The following is a 12,345-nucleotide window of genomic DNA, read 5'->3' as shown; positions in this document are numbered from 1 at the left end:
AATGGTAAATAAAATTTATGTATTGAGGGGCTGATAGTAAAAATGGTTTAAAATAATAACGGGAGCAAAAGTAGAATAAGTGACTTAGAAGCAAAAACAGATTAAAATGATTGTGTAATTTTTTGATAAATTAATTATAATAATTACAAAATATTAATTCAAATAAAATAAGTTTTTTTATTATTGACAATATTTTTTAAGCATTAATATAATAATTAATTTATCAAGAAATTACATAATCATTTTCACCCGTTTTTGCTCTCAAGTCACTTATTCTACTTTTGTTTCCATTATTATTATTATAAACCATTTTTACTATCAGCCCCTCTATTGTTCGTCATTTTTCGTTTGGTATTTTCAAAGTTAAAAAATATAATATAATTATAAATAAAACAAAATATAAAACAATAATAAAAATACAACCGAAATAAAGGATTGTGTTAGAAAATAATGTAGATAGTGATGCTTTAAACAAGAAAGTGGACCGACAAAGCAATTTTAAACGCACTAATATCTAATAAATAATTAAAATTAATAATTTTTTTGCACCAATGAAAAGAGCGTGTCCGAATTAGTCAAGAACAAAAGTTTGTTTACAAAATTTTTAATTTTATTAAGAGATCCAGATGCAAACGCGTTTCCTTCAATATCTCAGATTGAGCTAAAATGTAGATAGTGTCTTTTTTAAAAAGGACGGCAGCATATTGGATCCGACATTTTGAATTTTTTAGAACTGACTTCAGATTCGTAATCAGTGATCCGAAAAACCTTTGAGAACCACACGGAGAGAAATCTGCTGCTAATATTACTCGAAAGAGCACATTACTTAAATTGCTTAACGTTTCTCTTATATTTTTAGCATCGATTCATATACTTATTGTAAAAATACTTTCAATGCAATAAGCATAAGAGACAGTAGCTAATTTTGCACGAAATCTTTATTATAAATACAAAGAGAACGTGCTATAAAAGTATTAGATTCTTCTTATAAGAATCGCTCGAACTCCGACTGATTTTCAGGCGGACTTTATACAACACAATCTTACCTGTGTATACGCACATATAACTCACACACACATATATTTCTCTCTCTCTCTCTCTATATATTTGATATTTCTTTGTCCTGTAAAACATTATTATATATTATATGTAGTATTTAATACTTGTTGCTGTTATAAAAAGATAATATTTATTTAATAGGAAGTATATTATTTAAAAATTATTGCATTTTTATTCGTGTTTGAATATATAAGCAACATGTGAAAATTGTTAGGTTATGTTATTGCAAACGTCACCGCTTTGTACGCGTTCTGTTCCTCGAAACCATCCAGAGAAATATATGTGTGTGTGAGTTATATGTGCGTACACGCAAGTAAGATTGTGTTGTATAAAGTCCGCCTGAAAATCAGTCGGAGTTCGAGCGATTCTTATAAGAAGAATCTAATACTTTTATAGCACGTTCTCTTTATATTTATAATAAAGATTTCGTGCAAAATTAGCAGCTGCTTTTTGTTTTTATTGCATCGAACTCTCCATTACATTAAATAGATGATTTCGTATATAAATTATTATAACCTCAAGCTAAAATTCTATTCAGCAGTGACTAATAAAATTTGTAAAGATTCTGCAAGCAATAATAGCAACAGATTTCTCTCCGTGCATGTTTCATTAAAATCCAAGAAAAACACTACTCTCGGATCTTTTGCATTCAGATCTTTTACACTCTCGATCTTTTTGCAATTTTTCTCCCGCACCTTTTACCTTTTATACATTAAATAAATAAATGACTATCAGAGTGTCAAAATATTTATTTCACGATAACTTAGGTTTTTTTTTAACTTAGGTTTCTCCATTATGTGATTAAAATTACATTAAAATTTTAATTACGATAAATGTAAATATTAAAACTAAAACATAAATACTGTCATTAATTTATATATTTGTTTATACATATTGTATTGTTTTGCGTTACCATGGCATTTGTTTGGGTAAAAGATATGAAAGGATTTGGTCTCCCATAAGTGCAAAAGATCCGAGAGTCGAGTGTATTTTGTTATTTGTTTATAATACAATTTGTAAATTTTGTCTATTCCACTAAGTGTGGAATAGAATTTACCAAAAATTCTGTTAGCCCAAAGAAAAAAAATTAACACATTAAAAATTAACTTAAAGAAAAGAAGTACACTGGGGTCAAAAAGTTTCAGTACATTTGTACTGATTACTGTTAAGTGCCCGCTTCACTTAAAATTCAAATATTTCTGTAAAAATGTATGTAAGAGCTATCAAAGTAGGATCATTTTAAAGTTCAATAAATTTAGAGTCAAATAGGCTAAGATATAACCAATTTAATAGTGTAAATATTAAAAATAAAATTCTTTAAAGTTAGAGATTTTTTGTGAAAATTGCGATTTTTAAATCTGGAATTCAAGCATACGCCAATTGAAGAAAATTTTTTTTTAAGTTTTCATAGTTGCACAATAGAAAGTACAAATTTCATTCCTTAATTCTAGACCAAAATCATTCAGATATATTAAGTATTTTCTTCAAATTCTACAAAAATAATATCTCTTGCTCTAAATTTTTTGAAGAATATAAATTGCAAATTCGTCGTTTTCATTCACTTGTTCTATCAAATAACCACACTTTTGAAAAATATAGAACCTCTTCATCTTAGGAAATTTAAGTTATTTACATGAAATTTATCCCTCTTCTTATAATTTTACAAATTTTAAATCTATTATTATTCCTTATTTTCATTCTAGGTGTCTATTTTTTTATTTTTCAATAAAAAAAGGTGCATATTTTTCAGAAGTGTGGTTAATTGAAAAAACAAGTGAACGAAAACGACGAATTTGCAATTAATATTCTTTGAAAAATTTCGAGAGCAAGGGAAGTTATTTTTATAGAATTTCAAGAAAATACTTAATATATGTGAATTATTTTTGTCTAGAATTAAAGAATGGAATTTGTACTTGATATTGTGCAACTATCAAATCTTAAAAAAAAAATTTCTTCAATTGGCGTGCACTTGAATTCTAGATTTCAAAATCGCATTTTTCACGAAAAATCTCTAACTTTAAATAATTATATTTTCAATATTTACAGTTTTAAATTGGTTATATCTTAGCCTGTTTGACTCTAAATTTATTGAACTTTAAAATGATCCTAGTTTGATAGCTCTAACATCTATTTTTACAGAAATATTTGAATTTGAAGTGAAGCGAGCACTTAAAAGTAATTAGTACAAATGTACTGAAACTTTTTGACCCCAGTGTAAGTATATAAAGTATATAAAAGTTTAATTACACTATGCGACACATTTTTCTTTCCCGGTTGGCTCTAGTGCTAAATGATAGTACAAATAAACAGTAATTTAACCCTCCAAGGGTTTTTGAAATGTAGCTCAAATTTATTTTTTATAAACCTTTGAACTTATGCTCATTTTTGTGAAATTTTTAAAAAATTTTAATCTTTTGCTATATTTAAGTAGAAATATGAATTAAGTAATGAGTAACATATAAGTATTAAATAAATTCTAATTAAAAAGGTGTAATTATAGTACTTAATTGGAAAAGTGATTATAAAAGCTAACTTATCGAATTTTTCTGTATTTTTTTAACAATTTTTTTTATAACCATAATGTAAATAAATAATCAAATTTAAATTGTTTAACAATTTTTCCAAGGAAAAAATATTCAAAACAATTTTTTTAAACAATCTATTTTTAAAATTATATATCACAAAAGGTGCAAGATTTTTTAAAAATATCACAAATTGTATCATGAATTTTAAAATTTCATAAAAATATGAAATGAACTAAGTTTGCAAAATCCTTTTGGGGTTTCATTATTGCATACATCTACTTCAATTTAAGCCTACACTTATTTGGGAAAGAAACAATAAACCGAAAATTGTTGCACAGTGTTATTTATTGAAGCTGACATATTGAACTTCAATATATATTTGAGTAAAAAAAAGTTGACATCTGGAAATATGATTTTTATGTTTGACTAGAACCGAGTATTTGAATTTTCAATAAGAGACTATGTTTAATTAATAAATTTATAACTTTTAAACTATTTAGAAAAAAAGTCTCAAACTCAGTGAGCTGTTTTATAATATTATTAGAAACTCATACCCAACATTTGAAGAGTTTTTGACATTTTTGTATGTATGTCTTATTTTCTGATGTCTAATTTTTTGTCAAATTGTATTAATTTTTATTTAATATTAAAAAGAAACATTACAGTAAACGTTAAATTCTCGAGATTTTAACTTTAAACTTTTTTTCGACAATCTACACTACCGTCCACAAGTATCAAGACGATTATTACACGCGACTCTATGAAAAAACATGCTATCACTTTTTCAATCATATCTCGGAAATAAAAAGAGATACAAAAAAAACTTAAATACGGTTAGAAAGCTGATTAAATTTTGCGTAAAATAAGCCGTCTTTGAAGTTATTTCGTTAACTATTCTTTAAGTTGTAGAGTGAGAAATAAGTAAAAGAAATTATCAAATTTTCTCATTTTTGTCTCTGGACTTCAACTTTTTCAAAAATCTAGAAAAATTTAGATAAAATTTTTCTAAAAACATGGAAATGTTCGTTAGAATTTCAGCTTTAAAATAAGCCTTCGAAAATAAAAAAAGGTTAATCCGTCTTCGATATATCATTTAAAATAAGAAGCCGTGTTTCGACCGATTGATGCATTGAAATTCAACTGTGACGACTCGATTCTGGCTTCGCGCTGGAGCGAATGAGAGGGAAAGCAGGGACGAATTCATGCGGGGGAACGATAAACTTTCGAGTTTCTTTATATTATTTGAGAATAGAACATTGTACAACTAGTGGCGAAGAGTGAAGTTTGCGGCTCGAGCGTAGCGAGAGCAGCAATCACTCGAGAAAAATCATTCTTTCACCACGAGTTGTGCACTACGTTTTTTCCAACGCCTTGCGAGGAAAGGTTTCTTCATGAGTTTCGTATAATTTTAATTTAAAATGTGCTTATGTTTAATATAATAAAAGACGAATGTTTTGAGTGGGGAAGAAGTTAGATACAAAATAAATCTCGGTCAAAACAACAAGAAAAAAGAATAAATTCATGATTTACTTTCGCCACGCCAAATTTACATTCGCCACGCTAAAAATTACTTTCGCCAAGCTGAATTTACTTTCGCCACGCTCTTTAGAGCAGTTGAGAAAAGTTCTACTTTCGCCACACTTTTCTACCAAGAAAAGTACTCCTTTCAGAGCAAGCGTTGGAGAAACATAATTATTTATTATTCCCCAGCATAAATTAGTCCCTGTTTTCTCTCCCATTCATAGCCGCGCGAAGCTAGAATCGAATCGTCAAGTTTCAAGAAAACCACTAAGTACCATGTTTTATTAAAATGTACTAAATTTTAACGTCCACCCTTTGGATCCCCCATTTTGAATTTGTAAAATATGGCTTCAGCTTTATGTTCTGTTTACAATGTTTCTTGCACCCCTAAACAAAAATTAAACTCTGCACTAAGAGCCAATCCCGTGTAGAAATTTATCGTGGAAGTATATGAGAAACTGCCTAGTTGCGCTAGATTCTGTCTATGAACTTGAAGGGAAATCTAAAATCTAGAAACATCTAGAATATAGCTGGCTGTCTAGTCTCTTTCTATTAAAATTGAACGTTTCTGGACAAATCCACGATATTAAAATATACCGTTCCTATAAAGGTTGAATATTTATATACGTTAATAATAATGAACATACATATTATGTATATTTAAAAAATCTTTAATATTACAAATAAATTACAAAACTATTTCTTACATATCACAATTTTTCATTCCAGTTAGATTATTATATTTCACGTACATGTTATTGTTGTCTAGTTGATCATCTAAATTTTCAGAGTTGATATCTGGATAACTAATGTATCAAAAATAACTTTTTCCTCATCTTTCTATGACCCTTCCAATCTTTGGAATTTGTTAATATACTATTCCTAGAGTTCAATAAGAAGATTCATCAGTAAATTTCTTCACAAATGACACTGATTAACCCTTTAACGCCGGGACGGACACTTTTTTTGAATCATTTTCAACGTTAATTATTTTGGTTATTAGACATGTAGAAAATTTTCGCAATAACATTTTCTGACGTATTTTTTATCGCTCTTTCAGAATCTGTCATCAAAATTGCAAAAAACAAAAATTCCTAAAAGTTATGGCAATTTTTTTGGAAAAAAATCCAAATTTTTGACATTTTTGATTCAAAAATGATTTTTTTTTTCATGTTAGCAGTAACCAGAAAAATTCTTTATCATAAAATATCGCGTCCACAATATCCAAGCATCAAAGTTGTGGACCATACAATTAAAAATTTCAAGATGGCGGATCCAAAATGGCGACAAAAGAATTTTTTTTTCTCAAAATTGACACCCTGTGGACTTTTTTTTTAATTCTTCTTTTATCTTCAAGACAAATAATATCTGAATGTTTTTTGGGTCGCTGATTACGAATATGATGTCAGTTTTCAAAAATTCAAAATGGCGGATCCAATATGGCGGCCGAATTTCTAAAAAATTATCAAATTCACTTTAAACTTGTTACTCGGGGGTTTTTGGGGTCGCTGATTACGAATATGAAGTCAGTTTTCAAAAATTCAAAATGGCGGATCCAATATGACGGACGAAATTCTAAAAAATTATCAAATTCACTTGAAACTTGTTACTCGGGGGTTTTTGGGGTCGCTGATTACGAATATGATGTCAGTTTTCAAAAATTTAAAATGGCGGATCCAACATGGCGGCTATTTTTGTAAAATTTATCGGATTTGCGTAAAACCTGTTGTCCTGTAAGACAGAATCGCACTATCACTTGGAGATAAGTCAACTTCACTCTCATCATCACTGCCGTCTTCAGATTCAACATCTGAACTCATTGAATCTGGTAAAAGTACTAGATCAATATGCGTGTCACTCTCAAAGAGCTCAGTTGACTCAGATTGTACAACTTTAGATGATGAGGTTGCATTAGAACGCCTTTTTTTAGATGGCATTTTCAATTACTTGAAATTAATAGTAAAATGATATTTGTTTAAAAAATTAAATTTTTTTTTACTACATGCATTTTAAGGACATTAAAGTGTAAGACCCCGTCAAAATAAAAAAATCGATTTTTTGGCCATAAGGTCCCTTTTCTCAGAAGGGGTCACATATACTTTCTAAAGGAAATGGAATTCAATGTTATTGTAAAACAACTGACTGCAAAGACTAACTAATAGACAATTCATTCAGCTAAATGAATGAAGTAAGAAATTATCCACCATTTTGAATTTTTAAAATTTGACTTCATATTCATTTTCAGCGACCCCAAAAAACCCCCGAGCAACAGGTTTTACGCAAATCCGATAAATTTTACAAAAATAGCCGCCATATTGGATCCGCCATTTTGAATTTTTGAAAACTGACATCATATTCGTAATCAGCGACCCCAAAAACCCCCGAGTAACAAGTTTCAAGTGAATTTGATAATTTTTTAGAAATTCGGCCGCCATATTGGATCCGCCATTTTTAATTTTTGAAAACTGACATCATATTCGTAATCAGGGACCCAAAAAACATTCAGATATTATTTGTCTTGAAGATAAAAGAAGAATTAAAAAAAAAGTCCACAGGGTGTCAATTTTGGAAAAAAAAATTCTTTTGTCGCCATTTTGGATCCGCCATCTTGAAATTTTTAATTGTATGGTCCACAACTTTGATGCTAGGATATTGTGAACGCGATATTTTATGATAAAGAATTTTTCTGGTTACTGCTAACATGAAGAAAAAAATCATTTTTGAATCAAAAATGTCAAAAATTTGGATTTTTTTCCAAAAAAATGGCCATAACTTTTAGGAATTTTTGTTTTTTGCAATTTTGATGACAGATTCTGAAAGAGCGATAAAAAATACGTCAGAAAATGTTATTCCGAAAATTTTCTACATGTCTAATAACCAAAATAATTATCGTTGAAAATGATTCAAAAAAAGTGTCCGTCCCGGCGTTAAAGGGTTAACAAACTTTTCTTTAACAATTTCTGCACCATACACGCTGACACGCACAGCTATCGCGATCAGCTGATCCATTGCTGCCAACTGTCGCATGCACAGTAACAATGTCGTCTGCTACTACCACTGCTACCAACTTATAATATTGTTAAAAAATAGTCATGTTTGTAAGAAAATGTCAAAAATAATAAAATTAATAAAAGCTTAGATTCTTTTTCGAATCTAAAAACAGGTAATCCATATAAACAATTAAAATTTCTTTACTATTATCTCAAAGTCTTGATCTCAATGAGAAAAAATATAATTTTTATAACATTTTTATAACCTATAATCTGTCTCTAAATTAAAGAATAAATTATCCAAATGTAGTTCTAAAACCTTTACATTAAATGCAACTTTAATTTTTACAAGGATTTATATTTCTTAAAAGTTCGTTTTGAAACAGAAAGAATCGGTATTACATAAGCAAAAAAAGGAAGAAGATTTGGTATGCTAGCTAGTTACTATAACGAATTTAGTGACACCTACTAGACGGACTTGTTCTAATTCCTTATGTCGGTAACCTAGACAGCATCACGATAAATACTAGGCAGTCTCCATATCGAGAGAAATGAAGGGAAAACTGTACATTAATTTTACGGGAACAGGACAGTTATTTAAGAATAAAATTCCACGACAAAAACTGTCTAGCTGTAGGCTAACACTAGGAAGGTCACGACAAATTTCTACACGGGATGCGATCAGTATGTCATAGGGCTTATTTTATCTTGTAATTTTTGATATCAGCATTCTTTCCAAAATGTCAAAAATACTATTTATAAGGGTTTAAATTTCTATTTTTTTAAAACGTGATGTATTGCAAAGTTTGTGACCCTGGATTCGAATTTAGCACGAAAAATCCACTGGGAAACACTATGTCTCTTTCTATTCGCTTCAAAAATTTGAAATTTGATTAAGGTTAAATTGACAATTTAACAGTTGGAAGCTGTAAAATCAACTGTTAACTTTACGAATAAGTAATTAAAACAAATTTGATCGTAAAAGGATTCTTAGGATCGCTCATTACAATAAAGAAGTGAAACTCACAATTTTATAGTTGATAGGTGATTTTAACCCCTTCAGTGTCACTGACGCCTATAGGCACCATAATTAAACTTGTCCAGGAGAGTCACTGACGCCTTTGATCAAAATCATATTTCTACTGTACAGATTCACTTAAAACGTGTTACTCGGAGGTTTTCAAGGACGCTGATTACGAATCGGGTGTTAGATTTTTCACTTTCAAAACGGCGGATCCAACATGGCGGACTTTTAAAAAATAAATATTACTGAATTTGTTTGAAACTTATTAATCGGGGGTTTTTGGGGTCGCTGATTACGAATCCAATGTGAATGCTCTGAAATTCAAAATGTCGGATCCAATGTAGCGGACTTTTTAAAAAAAAATTAACGGTTTCGCTTGAAACATATTACTCGGAGGTTTTTGGAGTCGTTGATTATGAATATGATGTTAGTTTTTCAAAATTCAAATTAGTGGATCTAACATGACGGATAATTTCAAGATTAATGCTGTTTGATCGAAATATATTTCTCAAGGGGTTTTTGGAGTCACTGAATTTGAATTTGATGTTTGTTCTGAAAAATTCAAAATGGCGGATCCAATATGGCGATTAAAGTTTTTAATGTTGCCGGATTTGTCTAAAATGTTTACTCGAGGGGTTTTGGAGTCACTTAATACCAAAATTGTAAAAATGAATTAAAATCTTATGTCAGCCTTTAAAAATGCAAAATGGTTTGTAAAACATATAACTAATCAGAAGTGCAGTGTAGGGGAGACTAGGTGCGGTTGTTACGCTGTGCAGTTGTTACAAATGGAATATCTCAGAAACAGTTTGTAATATAGATGGGGTTCCAAAGAGAAAAATGTTTAGTTTTTATGTACGAACTTACTGCAATATGTTTAAAAATTATATGCAAGCTTTACAAGTGAAAAAATAGGCATCTTGCACGCAGAGACCCACATCTGTAAAAATTACTAAAAATGGTTGCAATGACCGGAAATAAGGGGACTTTTATCAAAATGTACTACAGGAATAGATAAATTTACAATAGAAATCGATAAATTTGCTACATTGAAATAGCAAGTTTTAATATTTTGTGTAAGAGTTGTAAATGTAGCGAAAATTAATTATAGTTTTCTCTAATTTCATTAGACAAAATCTGACAAATGAAAACATTTTCCACTAAAACCTACTATCCACTGTAGTAATTTTTGGTGAGCAAGTGTAGCTAGCGAGTGCAGTTATAAGGCGCCTGCATTTCTATTGGTTGATAACTTCGTCAATCTCCGTAAATAAGCCGATGCCATCCGATCATTGACAGTGACTATGTTTCGCGTATGTAAAATAAATTTGGATATTATCTACAATAATTAAATATAAAGTGAAACGTAGGTCGTTCGTTATCTCAGAAATTGACCATTATAAATTAATAAATTTTGCATTTATTCCTGTCCCAAGAACTATGTCTTATAATAAGATGTTAAAAGTAAACTGCTTTCTCGTAAGTGCTGTAAATATAATTCAATATTATAAGGAAACAAAGATGTATACTTTCAGTGAAATTCGTTGACGTGCGTGCAGTTGTGTTTTCGTGTATTAATTAACCGCGTCTATACATATAAGTGAAATAAACATGTGTGTGTCTTCAAATATTTATCCAACAAATATATAAGGTGGATATCACGTCAAAAGTCCACCAAAAAAAAATGCTGTCCAATTATTCCCAAATTTTTTTTATGATATGCTCTATAGGTTAGTAATTTGTCGGATAAATATTTTTGAATTTTATAAAAAATTGTCCGAGGGGAAGGGGGTAGAAGTTTTGAACTTTTGCGTGACACGCTCCACTTCGATTATTTCTTATAATTAGAGGAAAAATTTTTTAAAAAAATTAGGATATGGGTTTTTTACATTTTTTCATGGGCTTTCGAATGGTACAGTCTATTTTCAAAATTTTTTTTATTTTGACACAAATTTTGAAAAAAAAATAAATTTTCACTTTTCGCATTTTTGGGTCCATTTTTTCTTTTTCCCTTTATTTTTAAATGCAAGCTGAGCTTTTTTCTGATGAAATACTTGTTTTCCAAAAAACCGTTTTTTTTTTGTTTTCGAGAAATGAATTTTTGAATATAGCGCATCACGTTGTCGCGCCGCAATTTAATTTATAAAACGTTCCATTGAACTATTTTCTGCATTTTATAGGGTTAAGACTGACATTAGAACAATATAATGCCTGCATTATATTTTTTTAAATTTTTAACAAAATTAAAAAAAAAATTTTTAGACTTATTTCTATTACATTTTATTTATTTTCATTTCTTCCCATTTTTTTATTTTTTGATGTTGAAATATTTCCTCCGATTTTTAAATATTTCAAAATACTCATTTCGTTACATTCTTAAAACAGGTATTTTATTTTTTCTTTTTGTTGGCTTTTCTACTTTAGCTGTTCTCGACTTTGTTTCTGTACTTTTTGTTTTAGTGCCCTTATTTTTCTAATCTTTTGACTCGACAGGATATTCCTACAAATGACGAAAAATTGTTCCTTAAAATAACTTCGTTGGGTTTAAATTATGTGGAGTTTCCAGCATCAAAAGATTCAAAAAGTAAGGGCACTAAAACAAAAAATGCAGAGACAAAGTTGAGAACCGCTAAAGTAAAAAAAAGCCAACAAAAAAATAAAATACAGGCATTAAATTAAAAATAAAATTGCAAAAAAATTTTGTTAAAAAATTTTAAAAAATTAAATATTTTTTTTAATTAGAAAAAATTTTAAAATATATAATGCAGGCATTATATTGTTCTAATGTCAGTCTCAACCCTGTAAAATGCAGAAAATAGTTCAATGGAACGTTTTATAAATTAAATTGCAGCGCGACGACGTGATGCGCTATATTCAAAAATTCATTTCTCGAAAACAAAAAAACGGTTTTTTGGAAGACAAGTATTTCATCAGAAAAAAGCTCAGCTTTCATTTAAAAATAAAGGGAAAAAGAAAAAATGGACCCAAAAATGCGAAAAGTGAAAATTTATTTTTATTTTTTCAAAATTTGTGTCAAAATAAAAAAAATTTTGAAAATAGACTGTACTATTCGAAAGCCCATAAAAAAATCTAAAAAACCCATATCCTAATTTTTTTAAAAAATTTTTCCTCTAATTATAAGAAATAATCGAAGTGGAGCGTGTCAGGCAAAAGTTCAAAACTTCTACCCCCTCCCTTTCGGACAATTTTTTATAAAATTCAAAAA

Source organism: Leptopilina heterotoma, unplaced genomic scaffold (assembly GCF_015476425.1).
Source record: "Leptopilina heterotoma isolate Lh14 unplaced genomic scaffold, ASM1547642v1 Lhet_184, whole genome shotgun sequence".
In the NCBI taxonomy this organism is placed as follows: Eukaryota; Metazoa; Arthropoda; class Insecta; order Hymenoptera; family Figitidae; genus Leptopilina; species Leptopilina heterotoma.
The sequence above is the reverse complement of the archived record's forward strand: the minus strand, read 5'-3'. Positions refer to the sequence as shown.